Source organism: Odocoileus virginianus, chromosome 10 (assembly GCF_023699985.2).
Source record: "Odocoileus virginianus isolate 20LAN1187 ecotype Illinois chromosome 10, Ovbor_1.2, whole genome shotgun sequence".
NCBI lineage: Eukaryota > Metazoa > Chordata > Mammalia > Artiodactyla > Cervidae > Odocoileus > Odocoileus virginianus.
The window spans coordinates 52,265,975-52,289,358 of record NC_069683.1 but is presented as its reverse complement, the minus strand read 5'-3'; the positions used below and the strand labels follow the sequence as shown (position 1 = coordinate 52,289,358).

The window sequence follows — 23,384 nt, the reverse complement described above, 5'->3', positions numbered from 1 at the left end:
AGTCGTCTGTACTAATTTGGTTGCTATTAAAGAACCAGAGAGAAAACGACCCGTAGGGAGTAATCATGTTACTGAGTGCCCGGTAGGTGCCAGGTGCTGTTTGAACACTGTACTTACGTGACTCACTTAATCCAGTCCTCGGGGTTGATATTAGCATCACCCTGTTTCACAGTAGAATGGAGAAGAGGTTGAGGAACCCGCCAAGTGCACACAGCCGGGAAGGGAGGCGTCTGGGCCTTGACCACAGGCGGCCATGTGTTCGCGGCCACGTGGTAAATGGTAATGCTGTGCTGCCTTCCCTGCCCATGCTGACGGGACCGTGGCACACAGAGCCTGGCGTTTCTACTTCATGTTTACACACAGCTCTCAGCCACCTTCTGTTGAACCTTTGCTTTTACAACTGTAGGTTAAGACAAGTTGATTCTTTTCAACAAGGGGGCCAAAGACACCTACCTGGCTGGAAAGTTACCTGTTCACAGTCTTAAGTGTCTTATGTAAGCAACAGAGCAGGTGATATAGATAGATAGATAAACAGGTATGTAGACAAATGGATAGACAGATGGATAGCTTAATAGAGAACAGTTCATAGGTATGGAAAGATACTGGCTTAAGTTGCACCTTTTAAAACTCGTATTTGTTAGGCTTTCACATAATCCATGTAGGCAGTGGCCCAGGCACTCGGGAGATTTGTGACTTTTTGCTCCTGATGCTTTTACAGGAACACATGGTTCTTGCAAGGGTTGTAAAACAGGAGCTAACATCTTCATTATGTGGTGTTTTTCCTGAATAACATTATAATAGATAAAAAAGTGAATCCTATTTTCCTGTTAGGTTCTAGTTATTTATTTAATTGAATATTTAGTTCAGGACATTCTTATTCTACATGACATAAAGTCACCAGTAAGAGTAAAATCACCCTTACAATAAGAATTAAGTCAAACCATAGTGAAAATCTTTTCAGATAACTTAATATTAGAATCCCAGATACAGCAATATAGGAAAGAAAATTTCGAATATTAATAATGCATTGGACTTTGAACAGGTCAAGGAATAAGAGAGCCTCTTCCTCCCAGGCCACACCAGGTGGGAGGTGAAATTTCCATGCTCAGCGTAGTCTCAGAGCTGGTTCGCTGTCACACTAGCTCTGTAGCGGGGGAGAGTCTTCCGCGTTGTTCCCAGCGCCCAGGACGCCGCCTCCACGCCCTCTTTCTCTTGGTTCTCACGGGTACCAGCGCCCGTGGCTGCTGTCCTGAGACGTGCCAGCTGGCTGCAGGGACACATCTGCTGCAGTTCACCCCTCTGGGCCTCAGAGTTCTGTGTCTGAAAGTGGGGGGGCGGGAAGCAGTATCTCCTCCAGGGCATTGTCACCCAGACTTAGCTCCCGAGCACGCTGACCACGCTGTCCTCTGCTTTCCCCGAGAAAAGACAAAACTGAACTCTAAACAGGTGAGGAAAGTGTGGTGGTGGTGTCCAAGATGTCGACCAGGGATCTCAGAATCAGTGACGGTGACTGGATTTGCCCGGACAAAAATTAACATTGACATTAACATGAAAAGAGAAATAGAAGTTCTGGGCCCAGATGTGGAAAAGTAAACTTTGCTAGAAAAACTAGCTGTAATAGATGTGGTTGAGAGAAAACAACTGAGGCTAAGATGATGAAAGCAGGGGACGCTGAAATAGGAAAGACACTCGCAGAAAAGAGCTGAGGCTTATTTAGTGCTAATGACTGGCAGTGCAAAACTTGCAGTAATGTGAATTGGGCCAGAAGATCAGAGTGTAACATGTGTAATATTCCAAAGTATGCTAAACTGGAAGAAAGAACAGGATATGGTGGAGGTTTTAATGAAAGAGAAAATGTTGAATACATAGAAAGATAATCTGATGGTGAATATGATGAGTTTGGACGTAAGAAGAAAAAATACAGAGGAAAGGCAGTTGGTCCTGCATCTGTTTTAAAGGAAGTTGAAGATAAAGAATCTGAGGGAGAAGAAGAGGATGAGGATGAAGATTTCTAAATATAAATTAGATGAGGATGAACATGATGCTGATCTCTCAAAATATAATCTTGATGCCAGTGAAGAAGAAGATAGTAATAAAAAGAAATCTAACAGACGAAGTCGCTCAAAGTCTCAGTCTGCACTTTCATGATCTTCATCACGCTCATCCTCCCCCTCCAGTTCAAGGTCTAGGTCCAGGTCATGTTCAAGAAGTTTTTCCAGTTCGCAGTCAAGGTCTCATTCCAGTTCCAGAGAACGTTCAAGATCTCGTGGGTCGAAATCAAGATCCAGCTCCAGGTCCCACAGGGGTTCTTCTTCCCCCCCAAAAAAGATCTTATTCAAGTTCATCATCATCTCCTGAGAGGAACAGAAAGAGAAGTTGTTCTAGATCTTCTTCATCTGGTGATCACAAAAAAAGACCAACAGGATCATGGTCACCTGAAAGCCGGGTGATTGGTGAAAACACTAAACAACCCTGAGCCCAGGGTCAGCCCCTCGGAACACCACTGCTTTACCCAGGCACCACAGGTCACCTTCTGGATCATCCCATTCTGGTTCCTGTTCATGTTCAAAAAGAAATAATGTATTAAAATTTACATCTTAAAAAAAAAGTCCAATATAATGCATGAAGCATAAAAAAAAAAATAGAAAGTTGAGGAGAGAGAGTCGGAGAAAGACCATTTGTGGGACTGACATTGCCATCCGCTCCAAGAATATTCTTTCTAGCAGAAATCTCGAAAGCTTTCAAAACTGGGTATTTAGGTGCGTAGAAAGTGATCTTAAACTTCTACTTTACAACGTTACATAAATGGGTTTTGTGCATCACTTTATAGTTTAGGTTTGCCTTCTAGTCATACCTTTGGGCCCACCTTATGCCCTGTGCAAACTTGAGTATCACCAGGACATGCGATCTTGCCTCTGATTGCATCGCTGAAGAGTGAGGACTCTCCCTTTTGAACTTGGATGTAAACTCACCCGTCTGGTTGGCAGCTTTCTCGCCCATCTTGATGTCGAGGTGCCCCGAAACCGGTAGTGCCTTTGATTCTCTGGGATCCTGCTGCTTTTGCTCTAGCCTTAGTTTTTTCATCTGTAAGATGGCCATGGTCTCGTGTTAGAAGGCAAGTGCTTTGGGCTGTACTGCCCCAGCTCTGCCTCTCTCCAACTGAGTGACCTCACACAAATGCTTCTGTAAGTTTTAGGTGTCCCCATGGAGAGTAAAGGGGTTGAAGTAAAACTTCTGACACTCAGGAAGTACTTGCTAAGCCTCATGTCGTCAAATTTGGTCCTTCTTAACTCTTATTTGTGTCAGCCCCCTTCAGATCTCTAAATTCCAGCACTGATGGCCCAACCTGGTTCAGTGTCTGGGAGGTGGGCAGAAAGGGATTGATACTTCACTGGCTTAGTGACAAATCAAGTCCTTTGCTTCTCGGTTTGGTTCCCAACCATTCAGCATCCCTTCAGCAATGCTGAGGATACAGTGCTGAAGAAGATAAGCAAAGTTCCTGTCCTGACATTATCCTCAACTTAGATCTTTTGTAAACAGAACTCAGGGGTTTCCCTGGTGGCTCAGTGATAAGGAGTCCACCTCCCAATGCAGAAGACACAGGCTCAATCCTTGGATTGGGAAGACCCCCTGGAGAAGAAGATGGCAACCCATTCCAGTATGCTTGCCTGGAAAATTCCATGGACAGACGAGCCTGGTGGGTCCATGGGGTCGCCAAAGAGTTGGATACAACTTAGCGACCAAACAACAGCAACAAAACAGACCTGACAGTGTCAGGCGATCTGCTTTTGAGCCCAGGATCCTGCTATCAGGGAGTTTCTGATTACTGAGTACAGGGTTTTCTCTTTGGGGTGACACTGATGTTTAAGAACTTGATGTAGATGGTGATCGTACAATATTATACTGCTGAACTGTACACTTTTAAATGGTTAATTTTGCATTATGTGAATTTTGCCTCAGTTAAAAAACAAAAAGATCTCATGATCAGCTCCATAGGCTTCACCCTAATTTGTGACTCATCCTGGGCCTGATTCTTATTGACCTTAGATAATTTCTTCCCTGTAAATTCCTTTCCTTCATTTGGAAATGCCTTCAAAACTCTTGGGACAGGACCAGTTGTAGTCTATGTAATATGACTTCAGAACCTGAAAGAGTGTTTTCCACGTGTAATGAGTTAATAATAATTATATCTCCTGGTGATGCCTAAGATTCTCCGTCTGTTTCCACACTTTCACACAGGGCAGTGTCCCTTTTTTTGTGAATACTCTATGGGGAGCATCTAGGGAAGGGAACAGAAGGGCTGAAAGTGCTGAAGGAGGTTTGGTTTCCATGGGCTGCTCTGCCCCAGATGGTGTAGGCCTGCATGTCAAAGCTCCAAAGGACAGAGTGGAGAAATGGGGGTTCTAACACAGAGCACCCCACCTGACACCAGTTTCCTCCTCTGTCTACACTCCCCTGAGCGAGAGCTAAAACAGTTACGAGAGCTTCCCGTAAAACTAAGGAGCTGTCTGTCCTATTGACAGGGGGTGCTTGAGAGCTGTCCAGCGGCTTGTGCTGAAACAGGGGTGAGAGAAAACTTGATTGAATCAGTTTCTTAATGGGACACAAATCCACCATTCTGATGGAAGATCCATTGGATTCAGGCATTTGGCATGAGCCAGAGACAGTCTGAAACAGACATTTGTCTCCCTGTGGCTGCTATGGCTGTCTCAGATGCAATCAATTCTATAGCGTTTCCCCATTTCCAGCTGTTGCTATGTTCTGGGGAAAAGGCAAGGGCAGATGAATGAAGGAGACAGAGAATGAATGAGAGAGTTTGTGTGTGACTGGGTATGATTTATTTTTGTAGATATCAAATTAGTAAGTGAATGAGTGTTGTCCATATTCAGTGGTAGTAAATAAATCATAATTAGAAATAAAGCTTATAAGTACTTACAGAATGTAGACTAGAAAAAATCCAAAACTACTTGCTCAGGCCCTGACCCAAATTTTTAACTCCTATTTTTTCCAAGCAGTAATAGATAATTTGTATAGGAGGTTTAAGGAATTCTACTCTTTTCCTTTATTTCCTTTAAAAGGTGTAGTAGATGCTTGGTTAAATCACCTGAGGCTATTTTCCCTTCTCTAGTGCAGGATATATATATATTTTTAACCTGGAGTAATGGGCTTCTAGGATAGTCACATTCATAGTATTTAACCCTGTCCCATGGTGATAAACTTTATGTCAAAATCTAGAATCTACAGACACATAAAAGAATAAGTTATATCTCTGCATATTCTTTAGATTTATCCAGATGTTAAAAATAATTAATTTTTAACATTTTGTGAGCCCCAAATTTCACACAGTGTTGCTGACCCATCACAGATGCATGCCCTGTTTCATACTATTCCCTTATATTCTGTATTCTGTCATTTTCTGTTCCACATCATATGATTTCATTTTGGAACATACAGCACTGCTGTACAGAATCCATGGACTGTTTTGGGTCTCTGTGAATTCCTCAACTAGGTTTCAGAACTTCTGTTTATTAGCACTTGTGTGCATTTTCTGCCAGCTTTACTGATGACATTAATCAGGTGTTTCCAAGGTGATCTTAGTGACCCAGAAAAGCTGAAGAGCTATGCCCTTGGGAGGGCTCTAGTTACATAATAAGTTAGAGATTATTTTGATTAGTTTGTAATTCATTTAATTACGCATTTAATTTCAAGGCAACCTTAATATGAATAGTGATTTAAGAAATGCATTTCCTTTTTTTGTGGTAGAGTTTCTTTTTACCCAGTACACTTTCCTAAGCTGGAGCATCACTATGTGTAGAAATAAAAGTTTGGGCTATATTATTTTCAATTCTCTTCTAATTTGGACTTTAACCAAAATGTTTTTTTAATTTAAAAAAGTAATATGTGTTTATTATTGAAAATTTACAAACTCAGACAAAAGAGGAAGATTAAAATTACCCATTAAACTACCACCTAAAAATAAGTAATAGCATTTTGGTACCCATCTTTTGGATCTTTTTTCTATGTAATATGTATATATTTTACAAACTATGGTTTTTGATATCATAGTATAAACTTACTTTGCTCACTGTAATATCATTTATACTTGTGATTTTCCACTGTATTTTTTTTAAATGTCAAAGATACCTGTAGAATATTTAATTGGCTGATTTATTTGAACAGTTCTTATCATTGAGCATTATTATTGGTTTCTTTTTTTTCACCTATCAACAGTATTGCAATGAACATCCTTGTAGGTTTGTTTCTACACCCATTTTATATTCTTAGGACAAATTTCTACAGATGGTATGATTAGGTCTAAAGATACAACCATTCCATCCTAAAGGAAATCAGTCCTGAATATTCATTGGAAGAACTGATGCTGAAGCTGAAACTCCAATACTTTGGCCACCTGATGCGAAGAACTGACTCATTTGAAAAGACCCTGATGCTGGGAAAGATTGAGGGCAAGAGGAGAAGGGACGACAGAGGATGAGGTGGTTGGATAGCATCACTCGACTCAATGGACATGAGTTTGAGTAAATTCCGGGAGTTGGTGATGGACAGGGAGGCTGGCATGATGCAGTCCATGCGGTCACAAAGAGTTGGACACGACTGAGCAACTGAACTGAACTGAAAGATACAAATGTTTTTGAGACATACCTCATAGTGATCATGTTGTCCATTGCCCTCCTGGGAGGCGATTCTGATGGAGAGGCAGGGCTGAGGTTGCTGCCTTACACGTCCTTGGTCTTCCATGTGCAGTGTCTCTTGGGCTCAGGGAACCACACTACACACAATATAGCATCAAGGTGCACCTTTTGAAGAGGGAGTCTTTTCCATTGCCTTTCCTAGAGAAGTGTTCAGTAACACAGGGATTTCGTTGGGGATGGAACCTGTGTGGGTGGTGAGTTGTTTACTTGACGGTAATCGAATCCAGTACTTTGCTGAATTGGATGTGCTGGTGATACTTACCTAAGGGAATTGCTGCAAGTCGAGTCAATAAAGCAATTTTCAAATGGAAGAAAACTTGAACTCCCTGTTTAAAGAATAAACAGACAAAGGATGTTTCCTGTGAAACATTGGTAATTAAAATGGACTTTGAAGAACTCTTGAGCTGTGGGAAGCAGATTTGGTTTTTCTCAGAAGTCATCTTTTATGAAATGTGACCTGAGTTTCTATCTCGTGCCTAATCTGAGCAGCACCCTTACTGTAGTCCCTGCTTCTCTGCCAGAGATGCGAGTTTGCATAGGGTTTTGGGCAAATGAGGAAGCCAGAAGTAGAGAAGCTGGGAAAAGCCATAACACACTGCAAGAAAATTGAACTTGCACCATTTAGCTTGGTCTGATGATAGGAGCGGTTTCTTGCCTCGCAATAACCAGAGGAGTATTTTCTTTTTCCTTTTTCCTGCATTGCTTTAAAGAAAATTTTGTGAAATCTGGATTTATTTTTTAAAAACTTCCCAACTTTTCCCACTGTAAATAATGGTACTGACCCTGACCTGCCCAGCCGGTCCTACTTGTATAATGTCAGTGGTCAGACTGATAGTACTATAATGATATTAGACACCCTCATCCCCACTTATAACCATGTGATCTCACCCCTAGAAAAATTCCCTTCAAGGCCCTGGGTGTTCCTGGGGGATGTCTTCTCTCCTGGGGTCCCCTCTGAGTCCCCCTTTGTAGAGTGCAGCTCTGCATCTCTGTCTTGGCTTCCGTTGCCTTCTGCCCCAGGTCCAGTCTCTGTACTTTCAACCACAGTATAAATGCTCAGCTGATACCTAGTGAGTTTTGTTGAACGCATCCTCAGGGCCCCAAATATTCTGTGCTCCTTGGAGTGTAGGTTACAATAAGGCCACATTGTCACGTGCAAAAGGGGAGTTCACTGCTTTCCAGGTTGTCATGCTTTTGCCTCAGGGACACCAGGGCAGCTTGGTTATGCCCCCCTGTCACCCAGAGCACATCATCAGAAAGGTTCTTCTGATATCTCCATGTCTGCACTCTGTGTTTAGCCCAAGCCCCTAGGTCTAGGCTGGGGATGGATCTGTGCGGTCTCTACCCTGCTGTATTCCAAATCACTGCTTCCCTCCAGCCTGAGCCCAATTGGTTAGCCTGGCTCTTTCCTGTATTTAGAGAAATTCAATTGCTGATTGGCTCCCCTTCTTCTAAGCTCACTGAATATGCTCGGGGATGTCTGAACTCAGATTCAAGCTACCAGTGCATGAAATAGGCAATTTATAGGGGAGAAGACTGAGATTCAGGAAAATGAGACCACCTACCCAGCTAGTAAGTGATGATTGTTCTGATTCTAGAACCCTTGTCTGTGTTCTTTTGGAAATTCCTGATGTTCAGATGAAGACCAGTGTCAGCCAGTTTAGTGACAGGGCTGGTGGGTTTGTGGGCATGATGTTAAAATCTCAGCCTCAGCATTTTAAACCTTAACCCGTGGCATTAGCTGTACCCTTCACAATCTGCTTGCCCTTGAGGAAGGGTACTTTTCCAGTTGATTCTTCAGAGTGCTATTGAATTTCATTGGGTAAACCCTGAAAATCTAATGGTAGGTAATAGCTATGCCTCAGAAATTACATAGAAGTTTAAAAGTTAGCTGGAAAATCCTCTCCTTATTCCCTGATCATAGAGCTAAAGAGAGGCCTGAGAGGCTATTTTGACTGTGGAGAATTTGACCTCTTGAGTTCTTTGGAGGCCAGGTGGGCCTGGTTCCCAAATCTTTGCATACAATTGCTAAGAGCTTTATGTTTTGATAGAAAGTCAGATTTTTTTTTTCTTTTCCCTCATTTCTGATATCTCTTGAAGTAGCGTTGGGGACTTTCTACATAACTGTTGTGATTAACCCTGAGTCAGAGGGAGCAGAGAACTACTCACAGGGGAAACATAACATTGATAAAAGGGGTGGATGGACTTTTAGGGGAGGATATAAGAAAGCCTTGAGACAAAGGTCTACCTTGAAGTGACTGCTATATCATCAGCTACACTTGGTGCTGACCTGTCTGAAGAGTGACAGACCTAGGCATGATGCAGTCCCAGGCTGCCCTGTTTGTGATAGATGTGGATCAACCCAGAGGGACATGTCTAAAAATTGCTGATGCATTAAACACATTCTTTATGTTTTGAAATGTTTTAATATACTTCCTTGGCTTGCCTTATTTTCATAACTTTTTCCTTCTCTGAGGAAAATTTCAGCATTTCTCACTTGAATTTCAGTTTTTATGAGGTTGACATTTCCCTCAGTGTATTGTTGGCTATAAATTATTGAGATATATTAAATAAAGCTCTGCCTCCTGGGCCCCAAACACCCTGTAAAATGGATGAAAAATAAATGATTTAAGAAGAGTCTTGCTGATCTACAGAGCCAGTTACAAAAATAATGATGCCGAAAGGAATGTAGAAGGAGAAAATGGTCAACATTTTAAATTTACTATTTACCCGCAAACCCAGAGCGGTACTTTACAGTACCGGTACTTTTTTTTGTTTTACTAATTGTGGAATTCTCTAGTAACCTAAAAGTCATTTCCATAAAGAGAAAATATTATTAAGATTGTGCAGTAAGTTTTGCACATAAATATACTCCTCTTGTTAGCATAGTTAATTCTTGCTGTTCTCAATCCTCTCCTTGTTGTTCTAGCTGCACACCCTTTCTGGTGAGTTCTCTCAAAACCGTATCTGTGTGTGACAGACTCTCGGATTCCCAGTGGTTCCCATCTCTTGGTTTAATGTCCTGTGATTTGTCTCTAACAAGTATAATATGGCAAAAGTGATGGAGTAGCACTTCTCTGATTACATTATTTGAGATTGTAATGTCTGTCTTCCTGAGCCACTCTCTCCTTTCCTGGCCACATTGGAAAGTCCCACCTGGGAGGGATCTCCAGTTCCAGTGAGGTCCTCAAGCCCAACAGTCTGCAAGGAAACGAATGCTACCAACAAAGCAGGTCCCTCCCCAGTCAAATTCCAGAAGAGATCATAGCCCTGACCGGCATCTTCATGGCAGCCTTGTAAGACCCGGGGGGCAGAAGACCCAGCCAGGCTGTACTTGGACTCCTGACCTACAGAAACACTTAGCCAACAACCATGGATTTGTTTTAAGCCACTAATTTGGTCATAATATTGTTACACAGCCACAGACAACTGCTACGTTTTGGTACAGACTTATCCTCTGAGTCTCACATCCATCTAATAATTTAATCATCCATTCATTTTAAGTTTCTTGTGCATCTCCTACTACAACCCAGGCTTGGTGTTAGGTGCTAGAGGAACGAAGAATGAATACCTCACAGTCTCTTTAAGCTGTATTAGTATTAAGTATTGTGGGAGATTGGAGAAGGAAAATGGCAACACACTTCAATATTCTTGCCTGGGAAATCCCATGGACAGAGGAGCCAGATGGGCCACAGTCCCTGGGGTCAAAAAGGAGTCAGACACAACTGAGCGACTAAAGAACAGTTAGGCAGGGAGCCTAGCCTGTGCGTGGTGAAAGAGAAGGGCGATGTCAGGAATGACCCCTGAGCTGCAGGGACACCTGGACTGTATATAATAGTGACTGGGAGTTACCCAGGTGATGTGTGGGAAAGAATAGAGAAGTGGTGAGCCCCCAGACGGAGAGGGTGTGACGTTAGCAAAGGTGTGGAGGTGAGAAACGGCATGAAGTGCTCTGGGAGCTACAGGCAACAGAGTGAGGAGGTAAGAGGTGAAATCCTGGACTCGGAGGTGAGTAGGGGTAGGGTAAAAGGTCTAGTACACTGTTTTAGGGGACTTAGGCTTGACCCTCCAGGCAGAGTGGACTACTGAAGAATTTAAACATAATGATGAAGACACAGTCATATTTTATTTTATTTATTTTTGAGGGCAGGGCCAGATTTGCTTGTTTTTTTAAATTAATTCTTATTGGAGTATAGTTGCCTTACAGTGCTGTGTTAGTTTCTTTTGTAAGCAAAGCGAATCAGCTACACGTATATCCACTCTTTTGGGATCTCCTTCCCATCTAGGTCACCACGGAGCTATACAGTAGGTTCTCATTAGTTATCTACTTTAGGCATAGTATCAATAGGGTGTATATGTCAATCCCAGTCTCCTAATTCATCCAGCCCCCTCTCTTTCCTCCTTGTAATTTAGAAGGAGAGCTCTGGCAACTGGGAGTCTGAATTTGAGGGCACTAGGATGGAATCAAGCCAGTTAAGCTGCTGTGAGTGTCTAAACTAGGGGTGTGGTAGAATGGAGAAAAAGGATAAGTATATGTGAGGGCAACTCTACTAATTTGTCACTGATTCTGGGGTTGGAGGGCTTCCCCAGTGGCTCAATGGTATAGAATGAGCACGCAGGGCAGGAGACGTGGGTTTGATCCCCACGTTGGGAAGATACTATGGAGAAGGGCAGCCCACTCCAGTATTCTTGCCTGGAGAACCCCATGGACAGAGGAGCCTGGAGGGCTACAGTCCATAGGGTCACAAAGAGTCAGACACGACTGAAGCTACTGAGCACACACGTAAGGTTGGAGGAGAGAGACAGAGGAAGTCAAAGACAACTTCTGTGTTCCTAGCCTGAATGTGCAGACTCATCAATTAAATCAGAGAATAAAAATAACAGGTTTGTGTACAGACAAAAGGAGGTCACTGTGAAGTGATGGATGTGTTAACCTTATTGTGATGGCCATTTTCCAGTATACACATAAATCATCACGTTGGACATCTTCTGTACATCACATAATGATATATGTTAACTATAGCTCAGTAAAGCTGGAAAAAATAAAAAAAACAAAAAATAGGTTTGGCATGAAAGAGGATGTGCGTGTTAGTTGCTCAGTTGTGTCCGACTTTTTGTGACCCACAGACTATATGCCGCCAGGCTCCTCTGTCCATGGCATTTTCCAGGCAAGAATACTGGAGTGAGGTGCCATTTCCTCCTCTAGAGGATCTTCCTAACCCAGGGATTGAACTCATGTCTCTTGCGTCTCCTGCATTGGCAGGCAGATTCTTTACCACTGAGCCACCTGGGAATAAATCCAATTATGGACATGTTGAATTTGAGTGCCTCTGGGATCTGCAAGGTGAAGATGTTCAACAGACAGTTGGTTGTATTGTTCACTGCGTTGTAGGACTTCCCTCGCCCCACTGCTGGGTCCTGTAGTGCAGAGGATGTGGAAATATATGTGGATTTCCTTGGATGGGGAAATGGTTTCCTCGTAGACGGGCCTGTTGCCATTGAAAGGTGGATATGGAGAGAGTGGGTGAGGAGGTATGTTTTCAATGAGAAAGGTTTCCAGAGAGCCTGGTAGAAAGGGTTGTGAGAGGGGATGGGTGTTAGAAGGGTCACTGAGAGTATACAGAAGGAGGAGTTTAGACTGAGGTAGAGTTGCTCTTCCCTGGCACAGAAGTCTTGCCATCCAGCCGTGGCCTCTTCATGGGTTCCCACATTGATGGTATCTTTATATTGAGAAGGATGCTTGGCTTGTTGAATGGAACCCTCTGAAATGTGCTATTTTTAAATTCAGAGTTGGAGTTGGCTTTCGTTCTGTAGTTGTTTGGAGCAGATGGTGCAGAACTGCTTCCTCTTGACCTTTAAAGGAGCTGCTAGGAGTAGAGTCCAGTGACAGCCTGTTTCTGCTCCTCCCTGCCTCCCACGCAGGCTCCCTCAGCTTAACTGTAGATGCTTTCACAGCCAGCGGGTGTGGGGTTGCTCCACCGCTTTTGCTACTGAGCGAATAGTGGACTCACCTGACAAATAAAGACACCCCAATTTGGAGAAAGACCTATTTGCTTAGAGGTTCAAATAAATGAGAAGCATGGCTTTGATGACCTGAAATCTGCTGTCTCTGTTATTGGACTTCTTTTTTTCCCTTCTCATCATGAAGTCTTCATTCTCCATTGACTTTATTGTTACTTTCATGCTCTGGTCAAACAACTTGAAGAAGTAACTAGGAGATAGGCAGCATGGTAATAAAGCAAGAAAACAGAGTTTTAGGCTTCTTTCCCCACTAGCAGAGGAAATCATGATGGAGAAACTGCTATCTTGTGCTGTGCTGTGCTAAGTTGCGTCCGACTCTAGGCGACCCTATGGACTGTATAACCCACCAGGCTCCTCCATCCATGAGTTCCCCAGGCAAGAATACTGAAGTGGACTGCCATGCCCTCCTCCAGGAGATGTTCTGGACCCAGGGATCGAACCCACATCTCTTACATCTCCTGCGTTGGCAGGTGGCTCTTTACCACTAATGCCAGCTGGATTGGGCTAGTCATTTAATTTTTCTGGGCCTCAGTTGCTCTGTTAGTAAAATGGGCTAAATTATACTTTGCCAGCCATAAGACAGAGAGTCTCTAGGATTCTTCTAGTGCTGTGGGGTCCATGGGAGAGTGTTACAGTTATGTACTGCTGTCTAACAAGCAAGCCCAAAGTTCAGTGGCCTGAAACAGCTATTTTATTTTGCTTATGTCTTTGTGGACATGAGGAAGGATTTGGCTGGACAGTTTGGGCCTGATTCTTGTGGCATCAGTTTTAGTGGCTGGGCCTGAAGGACAGGGCTTCCCAGGTGGTGTTAGTGATAAAGAATTAGCCTGATAATATAGGAGACACAGGAGATTCAGTTCTAATGCCTGACTCAGGAAGATCCCCTGGAGAAGGAAATGGCAACCCACTCCAGTATTCTTGCCTGGAGAATCCCATGGACAGAGGAGCCTGGCGGGCTACAGTTATGGGGTCACGAAGAGCCGGACATAACTGAGCGCAGGACAGCAGCTGGAGACAGACTCCAGGACGTCTCCCTCGTTTACACTTCTGATGCCTCCATGCTTGTTGCCCTGCCTCTCCATGGCTCCTTCTCCAGGGCCTCTCCTTGGGGCTTGAGCTGGTCACAGCCCAGCCTTCTGAGGGTGGCCACTTCTTACGTGCCTCTCCCAAGAAGCAGAAGTGTTAGGGCAGTTGAGGGCCTCACCTGTAACTGGCACACAGTTACTTACACCAGATTTTGTTGGTTGAGGCACGGCCCACCTCTTGATGGCAGGGATACACTGCAGCTTCACCTGGGGTTGGGGCGTATTGTGGCTGCCATCTTTGTAAAGTGTGCTCCATCCCATTAAATGGAGAAAAAGCTTGGTTTTAGGGATAATTATGTAAAACACTTGGCACTATAGCAAGTGCTTAATGAATGGTACATTATTACTAATCCAGTGGAAACAAAGGGCGCACAGGAGTGATTAGCCAGGACCTCTTTCCTCGCCAGAACTCTATAGGGAGCGTGTGTGGAGCGGTTACTTAGGAGATAGAATAGATGAATCAGAACATATTAGAGAATAGTGAGTACTGAATGTGAGCGTCTCAAAACGATCTGGATAAAGTAGAAAATGTAAATATATTTCTTCTTTCTAAAAGATTTTATTTCAAGAGTTTTTAAGATCATTTTGATTAAATTTTTCCAGGCTTTAAAGTATTTGTCTCCAGGTTTTGTAGCTCTTGGTTGTTCCACTTAAAAAGATAATTCAGGAGCATTTCAGACAACATATTTAACAAGATTGTGATATATTCCCTTGCTGGTTGATACATCATGTTTTATGATACCATAGTGGCTGATTCCAGAGGATAATTGAAAATCAGTGTCTCTTTTTTGGCATTATGAACTAAATTTGGATATTTATGTTCTTCTGTGTATAATGTAGTGATATTCCTTTTAGAGACCTAACCTACGTCCTTAAGAAAGTATGTGTACATTTCTTTTAAATAGTCTGTGTCTTTTTAAGCCTTGGCTTATGAAGAATTCTAGTTTGGGGAGTTAATTTAAAAAAATTCTTCTTCCTATGCACTCATAAACATGGTTTAAATCATTCGCAGTTTGATAGAGGCTACGTTGTTTTATGTGGGATCCAAACTGTGAGAGAGAAGGTTTCCCATTGTTCTCTGTCAAAAAAGTAAACCTCACGTTTTAGACTACAAAGTTCATTTTTTAAAAATTCCTATATATAAATTTCAATATTTGGAAAATTACGTTTGTATATCTTTTGTATTTCATTTCCTCAATGTTCCCCCACATTTCCTTTGGACTAGCGAGTTCACAAAGTGACAATCAAGTTATTGAAATAGATGAAGGAAGACAAAAAGTGGTGGTTAAGTGATTGACCAACCTTCTTAGTAGAAGGGTTGCATACTTTACTGGAGACTCCTTCTAATCTTATAGCCTCAATAATATTTTACTACCAATATCTTGCCCCCAAGCCCAGACCTGTGTTTTACCTTTAATCTCAGAAGTAGTGAATTATGGAAGTAAATAGTCCAAATACAAAGAAAGTTCTCAGTTGGTGAAGGCAAGCCTTCGTAGCGATGGCACTGACATGCCGCAGATCTGGGAAAGGAACAGAAGAGATCTCCTGCTTTGAAATTTCCCACTTTCTCTTTCCTCCTCTGGGCCAGCTTGGTTGGCTTGAACTTGGGACAAATACTTGGGACTCACATCCTGTCCTCTCTATGTGTAAATTACAAGACTTGGGGTTGAATTGGGGTTCTGTGTTTGATTCTGTATCTGCGCAGCCCAAGTGGGGATTTGATCGTCATTGGATTAATCCACTTGATAAAAGTGAGTCCATCTCAGTGGTTTGTTTTGCGAGCACCTCGTCATGCCAAGTCGCTTCAGTTGTGTCCGACTCTGCAATGCTATGGACTGCAGCCTGCCAGGCTCCTCCGTCCATGGGATCCTCCAGGCAAGGATACTGGAGTGGGTTGCAGTGCCCTCTTCCAGGAGCACCTATGTTGCATGCAGGTATGCCGCCTGGCATTGGCCCCGAGGAGAAGCACCCTACCTCCTAGCTGTCATCTGCCAGGAAGGTGGGAGGCAATGCAAGCACAGTGCATGCACTGGTCCATACTAGTGATTTTTTATTGCAGTACAATATGCGTAACATTTTGCCGTTAGCAACATTGATTGCATTGACAGTGTTGTACAACCATCATCTCCTCTAGTTCCAAAACATTTTCATCACTCAAAAGAAAACCCCAGACCCATTAAGAAGTTGCTCCTTGTTCTCGCCTCCCCCGCCCACAGCAGCCACCAATCTGTGCTCTATCTCTCTCAATTTCCCTATTCTGGACATTTCTGGACATAAATGGAATCATACTTATATGTGTGGCCTTTCGTGTCTGGCTTCTTTCACTGAACATAATATTTTCAACACTGACGATTTTTATTGAATGCCTGTGATGTACTGGGTGCTGTATATGTAGTGAAAGAAAAAACCAGCATGTTCCCTGTCTTCATGAATTTCACGAATAAGTAAATGAGTAAACAAATGACCTTGGACTATGCTAAGTGTTACAAGAAGACAAATAGTGTACTGGACTAGAGAATAATGAAGGGGGTGGTTGATACTTAACAAAAAGGTCAAGGAAGACCGCTCCAAGATAACAGTGTCTAAATAGAAAACTGAAAGTTCAGAAGGAACCAGACCTCTGAAGAGTCTGTTCAGTTCAGTTGCTAAGTCTTGTCCCACTCTTTGTGACCCCATGGACTGCAGCATGCCAGAGTTGACTGTCCTTCACTGTCTCCTGGAGTTTGCTCAAATTCGTGTCCACTGGGTCAGGGATGCTATCTAACCATTTCATCCTCTGCTTCCCCCTTCTCCTTTTGCCTTTAATCTTTCCCAGCATCAGTATCTTTTCCAGTGAGTCAGCTCTTTGCATCAGGTGGCCAAAGTATTGGAACTTCAGCTTCAGCATCAGTCCTTCCAATGAATATTCAGGGTTGATATCCTTAGTATTGACTGGTTTGATTTCCTTGCTGTCCAAGGGAACTCTCAAGAGTTTTCTCCAGCACCACAATTTGAAAACATCAATTCTTCACCAGTCCACCTTCTTTATGGTCCAGCTCTCACATCCATACATGACTACTGGGAAAACCATAGCTTTGACAGAAGGAATAGCATGTATAGGGGCTTCCCTGGTGGCTCCATGGTAAAGAATCTGCCTGCAGTGGGCGAGACCTGGGTTCATTCCCTGGGTTGGGAAGATCCTCTGGAGGAGGAAGTGGCAACCCACTCCAGTATTCTTGCCTGGAGAATCCCATGGACAGAGGAGCCTGGTGGGCTACAGTCCATGGGGTCACAATGAGTCAGACACAACTGAGTGACTAACGCTTTCACTTTCATAGCGTGTGCAATGGCCCAGAGGTGGGAAAGAGTCTTGCAGCCTGTCACAGAAGGCTGATGTGGCTGAAGCAGAGGCAGCCAGGCTCCGATGTCATTCCGAAGACAGTGTGGTGCCAGCGGAGCATTCTAAGTGGAGGAGCCTGAGCTAACTTCCTGGGTGCTATATGGAGGGCAGCGGACTGGCCAGTCGGAGGCTGTTCTGGGGGTTTGTAGAGGATGTGCCAGAGATTCATCGCCATCTCCTAGTGCACGATTGTGTCTGCCTGTTGTTAATTTTGAGAGGCTTTCCTGGTTCTCAAATTTAGACTCTGCTCTCCAGCTGTGGCCAGGCTGGCCCTGCAGTTGTGGCCAAGCCTTGTGCTCAGGAGTCTTCAGCTACAGTGTCGGTTCTGAACTTGAAATTACACCTGCTGCAAAAGTTATCTCTGGGCCTTGTTCTGCCTCCTCTGGGGACCACTCGATTGGTTATGCCGAGCTCTGCAGAAGAACTGCCTCATTGCAAGGTGCCCCGTTCACATGGTGCTGTGTCGGCACCAAGAGGGCACTCGTGACTGCCAGGATGTAGCAGATTCACACCTTCTGCCCAGTCTCAGGGGCTGCTCACATCTCAGCCACCATAGGCTTAGCTTTGCTAAAATGTCAAACTCATATGATCTGCTCAACAGGCATGATACTTGAGTCCTTTCCAATTCTGTTGGTCCAATAGCCTTGTAGAAGAAACACAATATCAGGTTTAGTTTAAGTGGATACTTCGGTGATCTTTCAGGACACCACAATATTCATTTAGGGCTCATCAGCGTTACTTAAAAATCAGCCCTCAGAAGCATACTGCTTACACATACCATGTGTGACTAGTATCTCATTTGGTCCTTCATGTAGAAATAATACACTCTCTTTACCATATTTAGTCATATATCTTCTCATAAAAGATAGAAGATGTTCTCATCATCTTGTTCCAGATTTATATGGACAGGTCTTCCAAGTGTTGAGACAGTTATAATCAGCTGTAGGAATTGAAATTATTTTCTATGGGAACCCTGACTGCCTTCTATTAAATGGCACGTCTAGAGTGGAATGATTGACATTCTGATGGAGTGGGGGATGTGGAGATTGTAATCCTACGTTTCACTGCTCTCTCTTCCTCTCTGTGACACCTTCTTTTAACCCACTAGCACTCCTCAAGACAAGTTGTGATGGTGTACATTAAGGAATCAATTTCTTTGTGCCTCCAGGCAGGAATAACATGACTAGTAGATTATTGCTGGCTTACTCTTTTCAAGGAGTATATTTGGAAGTCAAATAATACATCTAAATTGATGCTTACTTTTAAGTCAGGTGGTAAAAACGAATAAGACAACCATAAACAAGTCAAAACTTAAAGTTATATCATTATACGTTTGACTCTTGAAAATATTTTCCCATAAGCTAGAACTTTATTTGATGTATCATTTCTTAAGTGCTTACGCTGTCTTAGATTTTTTCTAAATATTTACGTACATCATTTTGTTTAATTTTCCAGTAACCTTTTTCAGTTGGTGTCATTGCTATGCCTCTTTTACTGGTGAGGAGATGGGGGCTTATCCACGACTATCAGATATATCTCAATGCATTTTTTAATTGAAGTATAATTGCTTCACAGTCTTGTGTTAGGTTCCGCCGTTCAGCAGAGTGAATCAGCTGTAAGTATACACGTGTGCCCTCCCTTGGCACCTCCCATCCCGCCCCTCTAGGCATCACAGGGCGCCGCACGTGGGCTCTTGTGCTATAGGGCAGCTTCCCGCCGACCGTCTGTTTTACATGAGCCAGTGTGTTTCCGTCAGCGCTGATCTCACCCTCCTCTTCCCTCGTGTGTCCACCCGTTCTCAACCCACCCTTGGGCTCTGTATTTCAGGTCAGCAAACTCTCATGGATCATTCAGTGCTGGGTCCCATGGGATATTTTAAATGTAAAACAGCATCATTTTCTTCTGAGGCACTTTGAATAGAAAACTTAAAAGTGTTGATAGCGTCTGGAAAATTAAAAAGTACATAATATTTTACTTTATACATATAAATATAGTTGCATATAGAAATATTTTTAGGGAAGTATATGTACGTGGGTTAGGAAACACACCCATATTCCTTTGCTCTGCCATCTGAAAGGGCTTAAAAGAAACAGTGCTTCAGTAGCAGCAAGCACACTTAGGGCCTAGATCCTTGGAGAAGTGGCTGGTTCCAGAACAGGAGCAGGACACGTACAGCATGCGCCGGGAGCATCTTGTAGCTCCAGAAAGTAAGGAAGGGCTCAGAAAGAAAGAAAACAAGAAAAGAACCACATTGATTGATGGGGATGGGTTAGGAGAACACAGGAGCCAACTGAAAGAGCTCCAGGGGCCAAAGCTGGATCAGTGTGAATGACAAAATTAACAAAGTCGTATTGGATTGTAACCCAAAGCGCACATAAATATCCTTGAGTTCATATCAATACAAGTAAATGATTGAATAATATATGAGGAAGAAGAGGCAAATTTCCCATGCAGAAGAATTCCAAGTAAATCCTAGAGATACTTCTCCCTAGAGGATGGAGATCATGCCTTCCCCTTCTTTAAGGATGAGATGCACATGCTCACTTCTTTCCTGCAATATGGAGAGGAAAGTAAAGAGTGTAACTTGACCTTGGAGGAACCTGATAAACACAACCTTAGCCAAGGGATCAAGGACATTGTTGACAGTCGTAAATCGTGCTGGTAGGAGGTAGCCTTGAAATGACTGATGAAAATGGTACTTTACCTCTGTGGTCTTCCACCCCAAACCCATAACCTCATTCTAGTGATGAGTCAAGTATCACACCAATCCCAGTAAAGGAGGCATCCTACAAAATACTGACCAGTCCTCCTCACAATTGTCAAGATCATCCAAACCAAGGAGGGTCTGAGATACTGTCACAACTATGAGAAACCTAAGGAAACTTGACAACTAAATGTATGGATGGGATTCTGGAACATTAGGGACAAACTAAGTAACGATGAGTAAATGATGGACTTGGGTTATTGATCATGTGTTAATATTGGTTTATTAATTGTGACAAGTTCGCCATGTAATATAAGACATTAATAGTAAGGAAACATTGTAAAGGTTGATGTGGGAATTTTGTACTGTTTGCTCAAACTGAAACAGGTTTTTTTTTTTAATTGTTTACTATAATGATAATTTAAAACAACCAAGTCATACAGTATAGCTCAGGGAACTATATTCACCATCCTGAGATTAAACCATAATGAAAAAGAATATAAAAAGGAATGTATACATACATATATAATTGAATCACTTTGCTATACAGCAGAAACTAACACAACATTGTAAATCAACTGTGCTTCAATTTACAAAAAAGAATAATAATTTTAAAAAGAACATGTGAGCATTCTAGTGTGATTCATGAGAGCAGGTCTTTTGGCTGGTACTTGTCCCTCATTTTCATAATGCATCTGTCTAATTTATCCTGTAAGTATAGAAAGTAGATGTGAATTTATTCAACCAGGATTGTTAGATAAGTAATTTTGGTAAAACAAAATCATATAAAGATCCTTTTGAACCCGTCTGACTTTAGAAGATGAACAGTTCAGTGGAGGAAAAAAAAAAGTCTGTAAGCAGGCAGTAATTCTGTAATTTAATTTTAGTCTTTCAAAAGTCCACATAAAGTTATTAAGGTTATTTATATACAGAAATAAATTTGTTTTCTGTAGTAGTTGTTATAATGGATCTTAAATTAGCTTTTTGTCTTTTCTATTTTACTTCTCTAATTACATAAGTCTTTGCCCATCACATTATGTTAATTTATCTCCACTACATCCATGTAGGACAGAGGAAAAAGAGGCGAAGTCCGGGGCTTCTGCTCAGGCCTCTCAGGATCAAAACAAGACCTCAGGCATCTCACTCTTGCCTCCTGTGCTTTGCCCGCCGTGAGCACGTTGGCTTGCTTTCAAGTTACACACTCCTTTAATCAGGTTTTCTCTTACAGAGTCAACCTCCATTTTCCCTGAGGATTTTGGAGGGCAGGTTTTATTATAAATGTACTCGTTTTAGGATGAGGAATGTGAAGCTTTTTTGGATCGTCTTTCCTTCTAGAAAAAGTTGGACTGCAAGAGAACTTGCAGTGTGGTGTGCACATTTTCTGTACAGCACTTTGTGAAGTCTGTGGCTTTATCTCTGTGCTCTCCCCCAGCGAGGCTGTGAGCTTTTTGAGAGGAAGCCTGTCCTCCCTCTTAGGACAGAGTTTGAGACATAGTAGATGTTCAATAAGTAGAATTTGAATAAATAAGAGAGAGTAACCCGGTGGAATTAAGTGAGTTGTTTGTGACAAAGCTACTTGTTCTCAGTCCTCTCTTCGTTAGGTCTTCCAGACTATGTTTTATTGGAAGCCCAGGGTTTCTTTTAAGGACATGAGTGTCCTAGACAGGGAGGAAGTGTGGCAGGTCTAGAAAATAGCACAAGCAGGCACTTGGGTGACTCACCGTTTGAAAGGCATGGCCCTAGTCAGGAATCCTTTACCCCTACTGTCCCTTTAGCAAATCGGCTTCTTGAATTGGCTTTATGATTCATGGATCAAATCAAAGTGTCTCATTCCATGAATGGAAAGTACTTATCATTCGACTCATGAATATTGTCACCATCATTATGTCATCTGGCATTTGAGATTGTGACACAGATGCCTCACTAAGCTCTGTCACCTGCATCAAATGCTGCAATTAGCTCCTTTCTCCTTTCCAGGCTCAGTGAGTTCACAATCCCATTGGTTACCATCTAAAGCTAAATTGTATCTTGCAAGACATGTGCCCCCTGATACGTTACAAATGATTGGCTCCATTAAAGAAACTTCCTGGTGTCAAACAAGCTGGAGGATTTCTGTGTTAAACAAAATCAAAAGGCTTGCTTTGCTGGGACACTTCTGGGAGTCCTTTTAATGGTAACGCAAACTATAGCCTCCAAGGAGGTCATGAGTATACCACGTTTCCAAAACTTGTTTGAACATGAGCTATAGTGGTTAACAACACTGGCTTCAAGGTGATAATCATCTGGATTATGCAATTTTGGGAAAGTTCTATAATTAAGCTTTAGTTTCCTCATCTTGAAGGTAGATGTATTGATGATAGATGCCCTTAGGATTATTATGACATTTAAATGAATGATTGTGTATAAACTATTTGTCATTGCCTAGCACTTGAAGTGTCCTTAATACATGATTGCTAATGGTAATGTTATTAATATCTTGGAGAATCTAGAGTTCTGCAAGACAGTTTTAGAAATGCTGGTCTGTGATCATATTGGTCATTCATTTCATCCAGTTCTACAGATGAAAACAAGAATAAATTCCTGTGATTTACTTTGTAATCTGATATGTCTAACATAATCTTCCATCTTAGCTCTTCAGTCTTACAGAATATAGTGTGAGTGATTATAGATGTTCTGCCTAAAGGGTCTCATTTCTATACCTGGCGTTTTTGATTGTTTTAGGAACTTTACCACTGGACGATGTGGGTTTTGGTGATTTGGACATAGGAGTAGTAGTTGGTCTGTTCAGTTGAATCTCTGTGGCTCCTTAACATCACATGATCCTGTGCAGTCTTATTCTGTCAAGAAGGCATAATGTATGGCTCATGTAGGGAGAGAAGTGGTTTTCAGCTTCACTTAGTGATTGTGCTTAATTTATATGTGGTTAATATTTGTACATCTGGTCCCATCACTTCATGGCAAATAGATGGGGAAACAGTGGAAACAGTGGCTGACTTTATTTTCCTGGGCTCCAAAATCACTGCAGATGGTAACTGCAGCAATGAAATTAAAAGATGCTTACTCCTTGGGAGGAAAGTTATGACCAACCTAGACAGCATGTTAAAAAGCAGAGACATTACTTTGCCAACAAAGGTCCATCTAGTCAAGGCTATGGTTTCTCCAGTGGTCATGTATGGATATGAGAGTTGGACTGTGAAGAAAGCTGAGCACCGAAGAATTGATGCTTGTGAACTGTGATGTTGGAGAAGACTCTTGAGACTCTCTTGGACTGCAACGAGATCCAACCAGTCCATCCTAAAGGAGATCAGTCCTGGGTGTTCATTGGAAGGACTGAGTTGAAGCTGAAACTCCAGTACTTTGGCCACCTGATGTGAAGAGCTGACTCACTGGAAAAGACCTTGATGCCGGGAAGGACTGAGGGCAGGAGGAGAAGGGGACGACAGAGGATGAGATGGCTGGATGGCATCACTGACTCAAAGGACATG

At 42.6% G+C, this 23,384-nt stretch overlaps 1 protein-coding gene and 1 pseudogene across 19 annotated transcripts in view; both read left to right on the top strand.

Annotated features, from left to right (window-relative positions):
- The window catches only part of NCAM1 (neural cell adhesion molecule 1), a 345,495-nt gene that overhangs the window by 92,258 nt on the left and 229,853 nt on the right, over positions 1 to 23,384 (top strand). The gene's annotated exons all lie outside the window — the stretch shown is intronic.
- On the top strand, positions 339 to 2,619 carry LOC110130346 (zinc finger Ran-binding domain-containing protein 2 pseudogene; annotated as a pseudogene).